A 15,522-nucleotide genomic window follows, 5' to 3' on the forward strand; every position below is an offset into this window, starting at 1 on the left:
CAAGTTCAGATCCCAGGAGCAATAAACATCCTATATAAAATAATTTCAATCTGAATATATTTTTAGGGAATACAACTGGAAATAAAGATATTTGTTTAGAAAAAATTGAAATTTAAATTTTTCAACAAAATAAAACTCTGGAGGTACAGATAGTCATGAACTGCCATATGAGTGCTAGGACCAAACCCAGGTTTAAGCATGATTAATGAAAGCTCAGAGAGAGAAACTGGGGTTCAATCTGAAGATCTGAAAAGCAAGGTAGCCAGCCATTGGCTCTTACCTCTACCTCAGACTGAAAATGGGTGAGATTCTATCCCCACGAATCCTGAAGACTCAACACCCCATACTCCACATTCCCCTGAGATACTGTCTCTTTCTCCTTATATTCTTTTCTCCTCCCGCTATATCACTCCTGCTTCCACCTGGGATCACTTTTGTGTGAGTTCTGTTTCTCTTTTAAACAGATTTAATCTTGTGTAACTCAAGATGGCCTTGAACCAACAGAGATCCAAGGTGTGTGCAACCACTCCTTGGCCTGTATGGCTGACTAGTTTGGCTACTTTGCCCTCTGATCTTCAGACAAGCTTTATTTATTAAAACACAAATAAAATACCACTGTACCAGGTCCTCCTCAGAAGCACCATCTGTTCTTAATATTTGTACCATTTATCTAGCCACCTCCTTCATGTGCAAAAAATCTTTACCCCAACATTTGAAGGCTCAAGGTTACTCAGGGCAAAGTGTTAAGGAAAAAGAAGAGTCCGGTAAAGGGGTTGCAGGTGAACAATTATTTTGTGAGCCAAAGGAATCTCCTATCATTTTAAAAGCAATAAAGATCATAGTTACGCTTAAAAACTTGAGGCGGTTTGTTGAATGTGTATGATACTGAAATTAAATAAACAACTTTCATGTTCATGCTGAGTAGTACAATAACCTCTCCGCTTCAGAAGGCTGTCACAGTAAGGAGGAAGAGAGAGAACGAGAAGATGCTCATTAGGAGAGCAGGTGGGCGGCAGAGAGCTGAGTAAGCAGGCGGTGACTTGCGCAGGTGTCTTCCCTTTGAGTTCCTTCCTGGTGCTACTCTGAAGCAACTTACATTATGTGGGTTTGCAATTATTTTGTCTGGTGTTAATTAAAAACCTTTTCAGATTAAAATAAGTAACATTAGCTTTTAAAAAGACCACTAATGAACTAATGTAGTTTTTAATACAAGTATACTTTTTCTCTGGTTTTGATTTTATTCCTGAGAATTGATGGCAGACACTTGACATTTTACAGTATTTTAAACAAAAACACATTTTTCTTTGAGATGAAGTAAGCAGTTCAGAGGCATCAAGGGCAGTATGACATCATGAGGGCCAGCACAGGGTGTGATGTAATGAGGGGCAGCAAGGGGCCAACCACTCAGTGTCTTGATCTGAAGGTTTGTCCGCGCATCCTCTTCTCCAGACCCTGACCTCTCCATCAGGACCAAGCCTATGCTATTACTGATACCCATGATGGTGTGGTAAGCTAATCAACACACCCCCAGAAAAGCTTTAGAAGCCTTCTCTTGCTTATTTTCAATTCTTATTTTTATTTTGAGAAATGTCACTGAAAAAAATGTATTACTATGACATGCTATTAATATAGTACATTTAAGCTGAAATTTAGAGTTCTTTTTTGAGATAATCATTAAACACTTACAGGTTTAAAAGTAAAATTTTGGTGAAGAATAACATTAATATTGAGTTCCTTTAAGGAAGACAGATGTTCTACAGTGAGTCACTTGTTAAAAACAGTACACTCAATTGCAGCCACTTGCTATACTTCAAATGCCTCTAATTTGAACCTAAAACCCCTGGTTCCTTTTTTTTTTTAATTTTTTTTTTATTGAGAAAAGAAGAAAAAAAACATAAACAAAAAACAAGTGTCCACCTCCTCCCAGCCTTCCATTTCCCTCCCCCTCCTCCCACCCTTCTCCCCCTCCCCCCACTCCTCTCTCCCTCCCTCTCCAGTCCACAGAGCAGTCCGGGTTCCCTGCCCTGTGGTAAGTCCTAGGTCCTCCCCCCTCCGTCCATATCTAGGAAGGTGAACATCCAAACTGGCTAGGCTCCCACAAAGCCAGCACATTAAGTAGGATCAAAACCCCGTGCCATTGTCCTTGGCGTCTCATCAGCCCTCATTGTTTGCCATGTTCAGAGAGTCCGGTTTTATCCCATGCTTTTTCGGTCACAGTCCAGCTGGCCTTGGTGAGCTCCCAGTAGATCAGCTCCACTGTCTCAGTGGGTGGGTGCACCCCTCGTGGTCCCGACTTCTTTGCTCATGTTCTCCCTCCTTCTGCTCCTCCTTGGGACCTTGGGAGCTCAGTCCAGTGCTCCTGTGTGGGTCTCTGTCTCTATCTCTATCCATCACCAGATGAAGGTTCTATGATGATATGCAAGATATTCGTCAGTATTGCTCTAGGATAGGGTCATTTCAGGTTCCCAATCCTCAGCTGCCCAAGGAACTAACTGGGAACCTCATCTTGGGCACTTGGGAGCCCCTCTAGGGTCAAGTCTCTTGCCCACCCTAAAGTGGCTCCCTTAACTAAGAATTGTGGTTCCGTGCTCCCCTATCCACCTTTCCTTTATCCCAATTCTCCTGTTTCCCCAAGTCCCCCCTCCTTCCCTTCTACCCCTGGTTTCTTAAAGAGAAAAAAAAAATCCTTCAAACTTACAGACTTAGAATTTCCATGGCATCACCTTTTCCTTTCTATTTGGCTGGAGCACATAGCCTCCAAGTCAATAACTGGAATTACAGATGTTAGCAAAGAGGACATTTCTTAGCAAAGAGGACATTTCTTCGGATGAATGAAGTAGTCTGTGCTTCAGATAACTAAAAATGTGTAAATATCTGAGACAGCATGTTTGTCAGACAACCAGGCAGCTTCAGGCAGCACCAAGCTCAATATCCCAGAGAGATGCTTTGCACTTCATTAACTACAATGCCTCTAACCCTCCCTTACACTCTGCCCCTTAAACAAACAAACAGATCCAACTCTAAAAACAACTGAATACAAAGTGGAGCATGAATCATCAGGGTTCTCATATTAGCATCACAGCCCATGTCTTGCATTGGGACATTTAGAGAGTCTGAAAGCTGACCCTTAGGTAAGAGGAGTGGCTTTGTGTGACCCTCTCTCTAGATCTCAGTGCCAGTCAGCCTATTCTCAAGCACTCTTATCTCTTAGCCCATTCCAATATCTCTAAGTGAATTCACTGTAAATTGATAGTATAGACGGTGTCTGAGAATGTCAAGGCATTTAGGAATTTTAATGGATCAAATAACTTACCACATGAAATGAGACACCAGTCCGTTGTACAGGTTATTTACATATGTCATACTTTCATGTTATGAGATCTCTGAAATTATGTCATGAACTAAACCTATAAATGAGTTTTATATTATCATATCCCTTTTGATACTATCAGTCACAAGGGGAATTTTGTTCTCTTTTTCTGCAAGGACTTTTAGAATTTAGAGTTAGAAACAGAAGCCTTTCTTCCACTAGCTGTTTATAAGACATTTCTGGCCATGCATGCTAACCGGTACCTGTAAGTCCAGCACTTGGATTGCTACGAGTCTGAGGCCAGTATGGAATACATATTGAGATCAATACAGCATATTTCTTTTTAAAGAAAATGACGAAGTAAAATATTCTGTAGACAGATATCGAATTAGCAACCATGGAAATTCAAAAGAGAGAACTATGAAATTGATCTTAATAAAAATGTAATACTTGAGTGACCTCTGAAGGAGCAGGTCTGAGGTCACTAAAGTATAGAATGCACTACTGTTCTACATGCTATGCACTATGGCACAGTACTGTTTGTGAGCAAGGCAGGGGGCTGAAGATTGAAACACACACACATACACACAGACAGACACAGGGACAGAGACATGGGTCGTCCTTGAAACAAGAATGCCAAGAATGCCCCCCTTGAATCAAGAATGCCAACTTTATTGCGTTCCAGGGCAGCTAATATAGGGTCACCTTGACTAATGGCCATCCCTCAACTCTTAGCTGCCAGCCCACCAGAAACTACTCCCCAGCCATCAGGAACTCCTGAGGGTCTCATGCTCAGAGCAGCTGCAAAACAGGAAAACAAATTGTTTGCTCAAAGCAGCTGCAAGCATGTTTACTCAGGCAGGCAAGGGGTCACAGGAAATTCAGGGTCCTGGTTCCACAGCCTGCAACACTGAGGCAGTGACCTCTACAGGAGCAGATTCAAGGGAGCAACCAGTGTGGGAGCAGGTCTGAGCCAGAGACCTCTGCAGGACCAGGTGTAAGTCAGGAACCTCCAAGGGAACAGAACTGAGCCAGAGACCTCTGTGGGAGGGGCCCAAGCCAGGGACCACTGCCAAAGCAGGTCCAAGCCAGGGACATCTGCGGGAACAAATCTGAGCCAGTGACCTCCACCAAGCGGGTCTGAGCTAGTGACCTCTGCCGGAGCAGGCCTGGGGTAGTGATGCCCACAGGAGGAGGCTTGAGGAAGTAACATCTACCAGTACAAGTCTGAGGCAGTGACCTCCACAGGAGACGTTACAAGGAAATGACCGCTGAGGGAACAGGCCTGACCCAGAATCCTCTGTAGGACTGTGACCAAGCCAGGGACCTCTGTGGGAGCAGGCCTGAGCCAGTGATGTTTCCTGGAGCAGGCACAAGGCAGCGGCCTCAGTGGGAGCACTCCAAGCAAGCAACCTCTGTAGGAGCAGGCCCAAACAACCTCTAGGATTGCAGAGTGATACCTGAGAGTACTGAGCGACCTCCATGAGTGGTGTCCAGTGTGACTGGAACTGTGGACCTGACTGCACCATGAGGAACAACCATCTGAGCCTTGGATCTACGGGCACCTGGAGCTCCAGGGGAACATGAGACGGGGATTGATTTTTTGCTCAGTTGTCTGTATCAGTTCTCCTCTTCCTCTTATATGATTTTCTGCAGCAGGTGCAATTCTAGATACAATGTGTGTGTAATGTGTGACATAGATCCTGAACATGAACCAGCTATTTTTATCTAACACCCAAATAAAAGATTAACTGATCTAAAATTGGAGGAAAACATGACCATTGAATGTTGTAGGGAACACACCATGATTTTATACCCTTCGGAGACACTTTGTATGTGTGCAAAAGGTACAAGTATGTGGGGTTATGTGCACGTGGAGGCCAGAGGATGATGGATGAGGTCTTCCTCAATTGCTTTTCTACCTTATGATTTTGAGGCAGGATTTTCCTCTGAATTCAGAGCTCACTGATTCGCTAAACTAGGCTGGCCAGCATACCCAGGAGAATCCTCTTTAGTACTGGGACTACAGGCATTCCCCCACTGTGCCTGGCATCTTATGCAGGTGCCGAAAACTGGACTCAAATCCTCATGTTTGCATAGCAAGCATTTTAACAACTAAACTTGAAGTTCTAGCTAGAACAGGTAAGGCAGCAAGAGAAGATCAAGGGGATACAAATTGGAAAGGAAGAAGTCAACTTTTGTTATTTGCAGATGATATGATACTATACATCAATGACCACCAAAATTCTACCAGGGAACTCCTACAACTGATAAACACCTTCAGTAATGTGGCAGGACAGAAGATTAACTTAAAAAACTAGTAGCCCTATTATATACAAATGATAAATAGACTGATAAAAGAAACATCACCCTTCACAATAGCCACAAATAGCATAAAATTTGTTGAGGTAACTCTAACCAAACAAGGGAAAGGGCTGTATAACAAGAACTTTAATTCTTTGGAGAAATAAATTGAAGAAGATATCAGAAAATGAAAAAAATATTCTTTGCTCTTGGATAGGTAGAATTGATATAGCAAAAATGACAGTCCTACCAAAAGCAATCTATAGATTCAATGCAATCCCCATCAAAATCCCAGCACATTTTTTCACTGGACTGTCTTCTTGACGGAAGATATATATAAGTTGATTTTCTCCCAAAAGGCAGGGAATGGATGCAGTTAACAGCCCAGTGATCTGTGCTGTCTGTAGAGCCAGGTCACACCTGAATCTCTCAGACTAATATTTATCCCACTATTCCTCTCTAGACCTTTGTCTTGAGCATTGTTTCTCAGTCAAAAGAACCCATCCTGGGACATGGAAGATGTTTCATGTGCTTTACAGCTTGGTGACCTATGTGAGACCACATAAGATTCTTCTCCAGACCACTAAACCGCAGAGCCCATATTTATAAAGAAGTCACATATTTTGTGAAAGAATTTGATGTAGTCGTGCCTTAAGTTTTATAGTGCACACACAATTGAGTTCTTTGTTGCCAGAAAACTATTTCAAAAATTGTACTGTACTTAAATATGTCTAAAATAAATAGTCTGGTGTCAAACTCTTTAAAAACGTAGTACTCACTCATATTTGGTTTCTAGCCATAAATAAAGGACATTGAGCCTATAATTCGTGATCCTAGAGAAGCTAAATAAGAAGGTGAACCCAAAGACAAACATATAGGCATCCTCCTGAATATTAACCTTCATCAGGCGATGAAAGGAGACAGAGACAGAGATCCACATTGGAGCACCAGACTGAAATCTCAAGGTCCAAATCAGGAGCAGAAGGAGAGAGAGCACGAGCAAGGAACTCAGGACCGCAAGGGGTGCACCCACACACTGAGACAATGGGGATGTTCTATTGGGAACCCACCAAGTCCAGATGGCCTGGGTCTGAAAAAGCATGGGAGAAAAGCGGACTTGCTGAACATAGTGGACAATGAGGACTACTGAGAACTCAAGAACAATGGCAATGGGTTTTTGATCCTACTGCACGTACTGGCTTTGTGGGAGCCTAGGCAGTTTGGATGCTCACCTTTCTAGACCTGGATGGAGGTGGGTGGTCCTTGGACTTCCCACAGGTCAGGGAACCCTGATTGCTCTTCGAGCTGATGAGGGAGGGGGACTTGATCGGGTGAGGGGGGGGAATGGGAGGCGGTGGCGGGGAGGAAGCAGAAATCTTTAATAAATAAATAAATTAAAAAAAGTAGTACTCATAGACAATCTATCATCTATATACAAAATGTATCAGATGAGTAAAAAGAGTTGAACCTAAGTTATGATATGACAGAATAACTCAATTGTTGTATATGTCTCACTATGTCAAAGTTGGGTTAAAAAAAGAAAAACAGGGGCTGCCAGGAAAGAATGCTAAATTCTCTCCCCCTCCCCCAAAAGCATCCATAACTTCGATACTAAGTGGTATTTCAAATAATATGCACTGTGGCCAAAAAGTAGATGAGAAAAGTGCACAGGGATTCAAATTTGTTGCAATACAGCTTCACAATCATTGAGCTTTCCAAGAGCAGAAGCCATTCACTTTTCACAGGAAAACGTTTCTCTTTTCATCTGCCAAAATTCACTGCAGAGCGAAAATTAATCTTGTTGGAGATATAGACATTCCCATGGACAAATTCCATGGTGTCTGGACCAGCTGTTCTATCCAAACAGCCTCTCTAGTGGAAAATCCAGACAGAACCCACAACAGATAAAAGGCTCACCTGCTGTGGCCCAAAGGCCTCAATGATAAGAGGAGCCTGGCTACATCAAAGCCATGGCAATAGCTTGACCAATCCTTCCTGATGCGGTTAACTCCAAGAAGTAATTACATCAATTAGTTAGGCAGCATCTTATCTTAGACAATCCACAAGATGAGCTATGTTCATAACAATAAAATGTGATGCTACAGATTCACTTTATGAACTGTAAATTTATTTGGATTTTGTAAATTTGAATAAAACTTAAATTGTTAGGGTAATTATGTTTTTCTTTAATTTCTCAAGAAATGCTTTCATCTGCATTGCCTTAATTATGATCTACTGAGGAAAGGTTCTAGTGGGAAATAAAAAGAGTTTCCATGACTAAGTAAGCTTGGCTTAGGACCCCTCTAAGACAATTCTTAATCTTACTAGAGGAAAATTGAGCTCTAGAGATTATATCTACTAAAAATGAGGAAGAATTTAATTTATTTCCATCTTGCTTCCTTCCTTTGTTCGTTTGTTCCTTCCTTTCTTCCTTCCTTTCCTCCCTCCCTCCCTCCTTCCCTTCCTCCTCTTCCGTCCCTTTTTTTCTTCCTGTCTGTCTGTCTCTTTCTTTTTGAGACAAGGTCTCTCTACATAGCCTTGACTGTCCTGGAACCCACTATGTAGACCAGGCTTGCCTCAGACTCACAGAAATCTACCTGTCTCTGCCTCCCAAGTTCTGGGATTAAAGGCATGAACCAAACATGATTGGCCATATATATATATATATATATATATATATATATATATATATAGTGATTAAATGATTCCTAATGATGTTCTTCTATACTCATAGATCAGAGCCTAGTCCAGTCATCATCAGAGATGTTTCTTCAGCTAGATGATAGGAACAGATGCAGATATCCACAGCCAAACATTAGGTGGAGAGAGATCCCAGATTGGGAATCTTTGTCACATCTCTCCCCTTAGAGTTCAGGGATCCTAGGGGAAGCAGGTGAAGAAGAACTGTTGAAGTCATCAAGGTGGAGGATACCCTGATAGCACAGCTTGAATACTCAATTAAGCAGGGCTCACAGGGGTTCACAGAGACAGAAGGGGCATTTGTGGAGCCTGCATGGGTCTGTGCAGGTCCTATGAAAGTATATTATAGCTGTTGGCTTGGTGTTTTGGGGGAATTCCTGAGCGTGGGAGTGGGGGTGTTTCTGTCTCTTTTGCCTGCTTTTGTGATGCCTTTCCTTCTGCTGGGCTGTATGACCTAGCTTTCATATGAGAGTTTATGTATGTTCTTATTGTATCTTGTTTTCCCATGTTCAGTGGATGTCTCTGGGAGGCTTGCTCTTTTCTGGGCGCAGGGCAACTGGGAGGGTAGCAGATCTGGAAGAGAGGGAAAGTTGCGTGGGGACTGGGAAAAATTAAGATAATAAAAACCACTGGATCCATGTCGTCTTTTTCTCATTTTTTTTGTTTGTTTGTTTAACTGAATTTCATTTCCTAGAAATCCATTCTACTGGCTGTATAGTCAGTTGTTTGTCACTGGATAGCATTCATGGTGGGAGAGGCTTCAATGGCCAACTGTTTAAGCATTCACATAGTGATGTATTTTTTCAAGGGTTGTTTCTATATTTTGTTTATTATGGATAAAAGATGTTATGCACATCAGAGTGCAGGTGTGTGGGAATATAAAATTTCTTGGGGGCAAATGCCCACAAGAGTAATTGCTAGTCTATATATTTACACAATTTTACTTTTTATATAATTTTTATAATTATAATATAACACTTCTCTACATTCAAGCCCTTCCATATAAATTTCTTTGCTCTCTTTCAGATTTAAAGCCCCATTTTACTAATTGTTCCATACACACACACTCCTAAAATAATTTGTTCAGCCTGCATAATGTTACATGTATGTGTATGCTTTCAGATGCTGACCTTTTAGCACTGCACCCCCAACTGGTGTGTTCTTCCCTGGGCAAGACCACCTCTCCAGCTCCTAGCTTTTCTCAGTTGCGTTTTGTGTAGGGTGTAGCCTTGTGGGTTTTTCCTTATCCAGTTTGAATGTCCATTGATGTTATCCTTGTTTAATTTTTAATTTTAATATTTTTAAACTCATTTCCCTCACCAAGATTTTGCATCTAGAGATACTGGTTTTCATGCACATCACCTCTTGAAAATTCATTTGCTTAGTATCATTAAATGGAATTTTTCTTCCTCAGATAACTAAATTCATTTCCTTTTATCAAAATGTATATTCCTTCAAGTTCAAAGTATTAACCTTCGATTTTTCAACTGTTTATAATTTTATATAGAGAATTGTGGAAATAGATTCTAGCCAGAGCCATTCAGGCTAAATGTAAGCCTGGAAGGCAGTGAAGAGAAACAAAATTAAGGACTCCTTAATATCAAATTTCAACTCTACCACTGGTGGTGGCAGCTTATGAACTAAATTTCTATGTTTTCAAGGAGAAAATGAAGGAGCAGTGATGAACTAGCAAGTTCCACAAAAATCAATTCTGAATAACTGTTGAAGGAATGAAAGAACAGAGGCCTCTCAGGGAGGGTAAGATGTTAGAAGCCAATTCTCAAGGCAGCATCAGTAACAGTGGCAAACTCAAGGAAACAACCTCAGTGTCAGTGGAAGAATGAATAAGAGATGTGGGATGCACTAATACATGAGCTGGAATTACAACCAGCCATAGTTAATAAAGGAATCCTGCCATTTGGAACAGCATGTCCATTCTGCCAATGACAGGCATCAAGCACAGCTAGACAAACACTGTATACCCTCACACATAAGTGAAATTTTAAAAGAAATGTGTATTCACAGAAATAAAGCGTGGAACTGTAGTTTCCAGTTTCCAGATTTGCTGGGTGGGGAAATGAGCACACATTTGAAATAGGGCATAAACTTGCACTTTGAGATGAACAAATTATGGAAATCTAACACATTACCAGTAATCAGATTATAGTAATCATTATATATTGTAAATGTGTATATATAATTGTAGTTGTAAATTGCATATTGTAGTACATAGGTAGTGTGTATAATTTTTATTGTCAAATATTTGAAATCTGAGAACTTGAAGTTTATAAAAGATAAGCAAAGTAATTTCTTTAAGGAGCTTTCCAAGATGTTCCTTAAACCATGCCACATACAAACTGATTGGAAGGAAGTGGGTAGAAAGGTAAAATTTATCTCTGTAATCAAATAATCTTTTTTACTTTTATTAAAAATAGATTCTTTTTTCACATAATATATACTGTTTATTTTTCCCTTCCTTTTACTCCTCTCAGTTCCTCCACACATTCCCTACCATCCAGGTCTACCTCCTTTCTGTCTCTTATAAGAAAGAAAAAGTTTCTGAGAGATAATAATAAAATAGAACAAAATAAAGCATAAATAAAAAAAATCACATTGAACTTGGACACAGCAACACAAAGAAAGAGCTCAAGACATACACACTCAGGAATCCTATAAAACACTAAACTGAAAGCCACAATATGTATGCAGATGGCCTGTTGCAGATTCATGCAGGTCCTGTGTATGTTGCTTCAATTTCTGTGAATTCATATGAACTTTCATCATGTGGACTTAGAGGGCCTTGTTTGTTTGGCATCTCCTGATGTGGGATTCCCCTCTGTATGCTGTGAATATGTTTTATTACCATTGGTTAATAAACAATCTGCTTTGGCCTATGGCAGGGCAGAATAGAGCTAGGTAGGATAGCTAAACTAATTACAACAAGAAAGAAGGTGGAGTCAGGTAGACACCATGTAGTTGACAAAGGAGAAGAATGCCAGAACCTTACCAGTAAACCAAGAGCCTCATGGTAAAAATATAAAATAATGGAAATGAGTTAATTTAAGATATAAGAGCTATGTAGGAATATGCCTAAGCCATTGGCCAAGTAGTGTTGTTATTAATATAGTTTTGTGAGATTGTTTGGGTCTGGATTGCCAGAAAATGAACAAGCAGTCTCTGACCAAAAATCCCCATCCTTTCTGGCTCTTAAGGTTTTTTCTGCCTCCTCTTTCATGTGGTTCTCTGAGTTCTGAGAAGAAGGATTTGATGAAGATATCCCATATAGAGCTGAGTGAGTATTCAAAGGTTTCCTGCTCTCTGCATAATTGTCAATCTCTGTATTTGTTTCCATCCATCCACTGTTTCTCTGATGACGGCTGAATAAGGCACTGATAGCAGAATATCATTAGGAGTTATCATTATGCTTTGCTGTTGTTTGTTTTCTTTTAGATCAGGAGTATTTGGACTCACTCTAGGTCACTGGAGTATCTTTTGTCTGATTTGTTATCACACAGTGACAGCGTCAGGTATGGGTTCCATCTCATTGAGTGGGCCTTTTGTCAAATTAGAGACTGTTTGGTTGCTCCCACTAGCTTTGTGCCACCATTGCCCTAGCATGTCTTACAGTCAGGATCAATGTAGATGAAAGGCTGTGATTGACTTGGTGTTTGTATTTTTATTTTGGTAGCATGCAGAGTACCTTCATAAACCAAATATTCTAGGACATAGGGGTTACATCTCTGTGAAGGCACCATCTTGACTTTACCAAGCTCAAAGAGTTTTACAGATATTGTCTTCCCATTGGAACCCTTTGACCAACAAGTCAATTAGATGTAACTCAGTTCTGGTACTGGAAGCTTTTTTGGTGACTAGAGATGGCCAGTTGCAATACTGCCTCCCCCATTATTTGGTAATTTTATTTAGATCACCTTCATATATATATGACATCTCATCTTCAACTCTATCTGAAATCCAAGAAGATACATTATTACCTGAGTAAATAGGAAGTGCAGAGCTTGCAACTTCCAGAAGTATACAAATGACAGAAAAATATGACTTCCAAGACAGTCACCCAACGTTTCCCAGCACTGCAGGAAGTAGAATGTTTGACAGACTTTTCTGTAAGGCAGTAATTTTGAAAGACTGTTTTATTTGTTTTGACAAAATTTCGTAGTCTTTTTCTTTTGTGTCTGGATTGTCTAGTTTATATAGTATACTGTTAGCAGTCAAGGAAAGGGCAGTTTCTTATTCAATGGCTAGCTTTGCTACAATGAAAGTGAACTTCATATGGAGGCTCTTTGATTTCCACCATCCTTTTATGAAGTAAATTGGTGCTGCCAGGAGCAGACGCTTCTCACTCTCACAAAAAGCCTTAGGTTAGTTATTAAACATCTTAAATGCCATATTCTGTAGGTCACTGAAGCATTTGAAGATAATGTCTCTGAAATGTATTGATTTATCCTTGAAAACATACATAATGTGATACAAGTTTGATTGTGATAGATGGCTAAGTACTAACCTGTGTTTTTTAATTATCCTAAACAGTTTGCAATAATAACTTTGAAGAACTAGAAATTTATATCACATAATTTTAAATTAGCTACATAGACATAATACTTAAATGAGAGTAGAAACATATATGCAATATAACAAAACAACCTTAAATTTTGATCAATATACAAAATCCATATCATTATAAAATATTTTAGATGAACAGTTGTATTTTATTCTATATTCTTATATCCCCCATTAAATTATGACAAACATCTATAACCCACTGAATGATCAATAAACACTCACATCACCACCTGGAAATGTAGGTGTTGTTTTCTCTAGACTGTTTCCTGTTGTCTGGTGGTGATGGCATCCCCATGGGACTCTCAAAAATTCAAGATAATAATCAAATCCTAAGAAAATGAGCTATAACATCTGCTGTCCAGTCTCTGTTCAAGTGCAAGGATCTTCTAACGTCTTGGCTAAAACAGTCTGCAATGCTGGACCATCTTAGCTAGCAGTCTATTCTGAATGAAGAACTCTGAGGAAACTGCAACAGAAGCACTCTGAAAGGCAGGATCACCTGGGCCACCCATTTTCACCAGTGTCTGCAACCTTTGCTCTGAAAACACACAAACTTTAAAAGGTAACATACATATTGCATTGACACAAGTATGGATTCTACGTTGTACGCAAGCCAGCTGAAGATATTTGTTTTATGTTTGGGCAGGTAAAAGACATCTGCCAACTTTATAAGTTTGTTTGGACTGCATAACCAAACCTCTCAATCCATGCCATTTGAAAGGATGCCATGTAATAATAAGTCATGAAGACTCTGTAGCCAGCAAGATCTATCATGTCTCATCCAGTCTCAGAGCTGTTCCCATGTCAAGGAGTCAACACATATGTCACCTGTCTTGAAACTTTTCTAGATTTATTTCTTTATGTCTGTAGCCAAGACTTTCAGGGGGTCTTCTCCAACCAAATCTGGTTTCTTATTTTAATGGAGCCTGCCCACAGCCTTTCATTTCCTGTGGAAACAAAAACATAACCTCTCCCCAAATGCAATACATTTCTGACTTCCATTTTAAAATTAAGGCATCCCTAAAGCATCCAGGCTTGTTTAATCTTTTTGCAATCCCGTGTCTCTCAGCAGTTGTTATTCACTTATCAGCATTCAAAAAATTCAAAGTCAACAAAGCACCATATAGAATCCAGATACCCTGTGTATTTCCCATCTTTATATGATTTAATCTTTTTATATTACTTTACTCTTTATTTAAAGAAATAATTATTTTTAAACTATTTTTATGACAGTCTATGTCCATTTACTTTTCTTTTTTAAGTGCCTACCCACAGTTTTAAACACAATGCAACCTGTTTAAATGTTCGTTTGTTTTCAGTTTGAACCTGCTTTATTTTGTACCCATCATTCTCTAACACTGTGAGACAAACCCTGAACTCAGTGTGAGGCTCTGTGCTGCCAGCTGGTGCCATTCTGCTTAGTTAGGTCCATGAGAGCTGAGTTTTACACCTTGTGGGTCTGGCCTAGAGCTGTGTTTAATTGGAGCTACATTTACCACTCCAGCTCAATGAAGTTGGTGCCAGCACTGTGACTGACATTTTTACTTAGCTTGTTGCTTCTAGTTAATGGGACAACTGCTCTAGAACTTGTTGTACACTATGAACACTGACCTACTAGGAAGCCATGTTCACTTTTCCCCCAGCTTTCTTAGGGCCTAACACCAATTTGGAACCAAGTAGCTGTAAAAGTTCTGGAAAACTCTTATTCACTTGTGTATTTTATTATATTACCTGCACATAAAATATTTTTACTTCTACCTTTTCAATTTGTGTCCTTTGCCATTCAGAGAAGCTTTTCAGGGCCATGATGTTCCATTATCAGAAAGTTTTCTCATTTGAAAATGAGTTCAAGTTTACATTACCTTATGTAAGGTTCAGTGTACCTGGTTTTATGTTGACGTCTTTGATCCATTTGGAGTTGTGTTTTGTGCACAGTGATAGACATGGATCTACTTGAATTCTTCTTTATGCAAGCATTCAGTTTGATCAGCATGAATTATTAAAGATACTCACTTTCCCCCACCCCCAGAGTGTGTTTTTGGCTTCTTTATAAAAAACAAAAAAAAAAGATGTCCAGAGGTGCATGAATTTATGTCTGGGTCAACATGCCCCCTTTTCTGCCAATACCATTCCATTTTTATTACTAAATCTCTGTAGTGCAACTTGAAATCAGAAATGGTGAGACCTCCAGCAGTTCTTTTATTGTTCAGGAATGTTTGAGATATCCTTTTTGTTTGTTTGTTTTGTGTGTGTTCAAATGAAACTGAAAATTGTTCTTTCAAGATCTCTGAAGAATTGTGTTGAAATTTTGATGTGTTGAACAATCTATAGATTGTTTTGGGTAGGATGACCATTTCTGTTAATTACTATGTTGAGTCATAACGATGGGAGATATTTCTGTCTTCTGATATCCTTTTCAATTTTGTCAATGTCTCGAAGGCTTTTTTCCCCCTTTGAGACAGGGTTTCTCTGTGTAACAGCACTGGCTGTCCTAAGACAATCTCTGTAGACCAGACAGGCCTTCAACTCACAGCAATCTACCTGCCTCTGGCTTCCAAATGCTGGGATTAAAAGTGATGTTACCACCACCTAGCCTTTCTTAAAAATATTTATTTTGCATCCAGTGTTCT

Source organism: Microtus oregoni, unplaced genomic scaffold (genome assembly GCF_018167655.1).
Source record: "Microtus oregoni isolate MIOR12 unplaced genomic scaffold, Mior012 000019F_ref0000042, whole genome shotgun sequence".
Taxonomy (NCBI): Eukaryota; Metazoa; Chordata; class Mammalia; order Rodentia; family Cricetidae; genus Microtus; species Microtus oregoni.